Genomic DNA, 4,057 nt, shown 5'->3' on the forward strand with positions numbered 1-4,057 from the left:
TGAGTGGCTGCGTGGTGCTCAGTTGCCGGCTGAGGTTAGACCATGACAGGTGTGCGGCCTCGGGGTGTAGCTTCAATATCTGCCAAAACTTATCATTTGTAAGTTGGCATTGACATTCATACTTCATGCAGATGTACAAAGAAAAAGTGCATGCAGGTGGTGATGGACAACTGGAGACCAGACTCCTCAGTAACTGACACGCACAGTGTGATGATGGATTTTGAAAGCCTGAGAGTCACTGAGACTTACTTATCCTACTGGTGAATATGGAGGGAGGGTCGGATGGGTTTTTACAGCCTGGCTTTCTGAAAGGTTCTTCTGCCTTCTGTACCAGCTGGAGATGTCTAGAAACCAGTGGTTTCTTATGCAGAAACTCAAGAGGCTGGCACAGAATTGCATTTGCACTATGGTTTCTCTTAAGGGCTTTTTAATAAATATGATTGTGAAAAGTCGAGACCCCAACTTTACTAATCACCATGTTGGCATGATTCTTGTTTCAAGAAGCAGCTGTTACAGCAAGGAAGGTGAAAGAAGACTGAAGTGTACCCTATTTCTGTTCATAAGCACATCGTTATAGTCGGGGATCGAGGGATATAGATCACTTTTAAATTAGCCTGCTAGGTGGTGCTATAGGACATGCTCTAAGTTACTAATTCAAAGATATATTACAGTTCTGTCTGATGTTTTACCACAAGACATATAGGTGCCTGCCATCACCTGCCTCTCTAACTTACAATTTTATGTATAAAGTCTTGTTGCTACATTAGTAAAAAGGTTGATTTTTAAGAACAGAACTGAAAGTCATTGACATGTCTTAATGATTTGTGTGCTCTCACAGTCTATTTTGCTTATGTGATCTCCAAAGTAAATGTGGTCAGCCAGTGAATGTCCACCAGTCTGAGATAGATACATTCCTTCCCCCAACCTCTTCTTCCTCTGTGGAGTCCATTTATCTGTCCTTTTATGCAAGTTTTGGGGTAATCCAGCCTCCAGACATAAGCTTTAACGGAGGGTAGCATGAAGAGCCTTGCAATTCTGGTTCAAGTTTATTCATTGTTGTGCATCCTAAACACTTCTTCATGTAGTTCAGTTCTTGCAGGTGTCAGGTGGAAGAGACACTGCAGGATGGGGGCTTAGGGACATGGTTTAGTGGGCATGGTGGTGTTGGGTTGACGGTTGGACTCGATGATCTTAGAGGTTTCTTCCAACCTTAATGATTCTATGATTCTGGAACTAGGGAAATGTGCTGTGTGAGTATATGACCACAGAGTAACATTGATAGCAGGAAGAGAGAGATTGTAAAGTCTGCAGGACAGGGATCATCCGCTAATTATCTACAGAACCAATCATGAGAAACAAGGGACTGGACAGGGTAGACATTAGGGGTTTCTACAAGAGTGTTTGTCAAATAAAGACATGAGGATAGAGAAGAATTCTGATGAATAACAGAGGAAATGTTAGAGCACAAAAAGATCCTGAGGTGAGATGTTTGGCTGATCTGGGGAAGAGCTTGTCATGAAGGAAGGACATGTCAGCCTGTTTTTTGGTGCAGTTACTTGGACCGCTTTCAATGTTGCTGAGCATCGTGCTTCAGTAGTGAGTGGCGAGCACATGGAGGAGCAGTGTAAGGTCCCTAAGCAAAACATACCTAGAAAGTACCTGTATTAAGGTGACTTACAATGACCCGTGCTGGAAGTACTTCCAACTCAGTAGAAAGTGGCAGACAATGCACTGAAAACCGATGTATTAAGTGACTGTTAAGGTTCTTGACAGGTGTCAAAAGGTCAAGCCTGTTCATACTTAAATGATCATCTTACTGCACTGAAGGGGAAGAAAAGCTTGTGGCAAAACGGCTTTCCAGCCTGTCACTCTGAGCAAGCTGCAAGTCTCCATATTGCAGCTAATAGCAAAGTGACAGTGGGATTGAAGTGTACACAGTGTTGAGCAAAAGCACGAAGGTGCAGCTGTTGAGATCTCAGCAATTTCAGTTCCTGTAGAGGTCTCAGCAATTTCAGTTGCTGAAAACGGAAGATATCGGCCAATGTTGATAATATTTCCTTGCATGTCCCATTCCCACTGCTCCTTTTATAGTTCCATCCCAGACGGAACATTCACATTGTCCAGCTGATGTGGGATACAACTGCAATTTTTGCCTGTGCTCTAGGATTTTGCTGTGAGCTCAGATAGCACAGGTTAGAATCCACATTTTCCCTTGTGTTAAGGTTTGGCTGGAATGCCAAAAGCTCTGCCAGTCTTACACTGATAATCAAAGCCATATGTAAAAAGTAGTAGGGTAAAAAGCTTCCTGTCTCCTTGTTAAGCCTCTTCTGTAGAAAAAGATGATCTACTCCCAACTATTTATCTTATTCCTGGGGCATGCATATGTTCCTAAAGATAAATGCATACCTTGTGCTGCCCTCTCAAGAGGGGTGATATATAGACAAGTATAGTAAAGGATGAGCATTCAGAAACACAGCTGTGGGAATAGAACACGGAATTCTATTTCTGGTCTCAAATCAAACCTCCAAACCCCACTATTCAAGAAGGAGTGAAAAGATGGCTAATTGTGTTGTTGGGATTGGCAGGTATATAGAGCAAAGCAATCACAGTAAAACAAAGAGTCTTTAGAGGAGCTGGGAAGGTATTTTCTTCCCAATGTTCTACAGCTCAGAATTGGTCAGTGATCAAAAGCTAGTGTTTTAGAAGGCAGCAAAGAGGCTGTGAGGCACTTGGCTGGCTAGGTGATTTTGTGGGACTGACTTCTATTTCCACTCAAACACCCTTAGCATTACATTTTGAAGTATTCCTCTGCTGGTCCAGATCTGCCTAAAACTCGGGCAGGCTTTTTGTGGTAGCAGATGTGGGAAAGGGAAAACATGGAGGTGATCATGTTTTTATCGCTTTGCTACCGCATTTTCAGATCCTGGGACTAATTGTACAAGCTCCTTCAGCTCTAGCTGGATGTACCAGAAGTTGCTGATAGAGAGTGAGCATTCTGTGCAGTAAAAGAAAATCCTTCTCTCAAACAGGACTCCTTAAGTATAATCATCAAAAAATCCTTGATCTGAATGTACTTCGTAATCTCTGCTGAGGCTAACAGACACGCATCCAGGTTAACATGGATGCTGGTGGAAGATCTGGATACCGACAGCAGAGAGCCGAGAAGCAAAACCACTTAGAGATTCTGGGCAAATCAATTCATGCTGAACTCCATGGTCCTGCAAGTAGTCTGCTGCTATTTAAAACTGCTTTGGGTCTATCCACATTGTGCAGACAGACCCTATACGATACTGCATTTTAAATTGCATTAAGGCCTAGTTATATTACAGACATCACTGTGATACCATTTGGCAAAATCAGAACAAAACTCACAAACATAAGTTCATTATCTAGCCTCGGATTTCTTGCCAGTGCATATGAGCCAAACTTGTAACCAGGACAATTGTGCATTGTCTATAACTAATATAGTCTTTATTTTCAAGAGCTCTATTCCTGCAATTAGCTAGCTGTAGTGAAAGGAAGGTAGCTATAGTGAATTAAGATGTCACTTGTCTTCATAATACAGCTAATTAGCACCATTTCCCTTCAGAATTGGAAGCAGCATGTCTTGGGAAGGGGAGGACGCCAATTCTTAGAGGCAATGATATAATATTTAACATTTAATCATACTATCTAACCTTGATAGTATTTACAATTTCTGATATCCTTACTGCAAAGGTAATGATATTTGACAGCAAGCAGAAATTGGGGCTGTTTCACTGAGTCAGTCAGCCTAGGTGGTCACTGCTCCATGGTGGGAGTACTTTGTGAACACTATGTCCTTCTGAGACTTACTGTAGATAAGGATATATTTTCCTATCTCATTAGTAGCTGTGGAAGGTACAAGCAGAACATAGGCTATTCTGGCAGGAGAGGGTCAGAGAGCAGAGACTCTGTGGACAGACCAGGTCTTTGGATTCCATTTTATGTTGTGGAACAAAACTTTAAAATGTTTATAATCCTGGCCCAGAGGCAGACTTGGCCCTAGCTCTTGCTGGCAAGACTGGGAGGCAGAGCA

The sequence above is a fragment of the Pygoscelis adeliae genome, unplaced genomic scaffold, assembly GCF_000699105.1.
Source record: "Pygoscelis adeliae isolate BGI_AS28 unplaced genomic scaffold, ASM69910v1 Scaffold227, whole genome shotgun sequence".
Lineage (NCBI taxonomy): Eukaryota > Metazoa > Chordata > Aves > Sphenisciformes > Spheniscidae > Pygoscelis > Pygoscelis adeliae.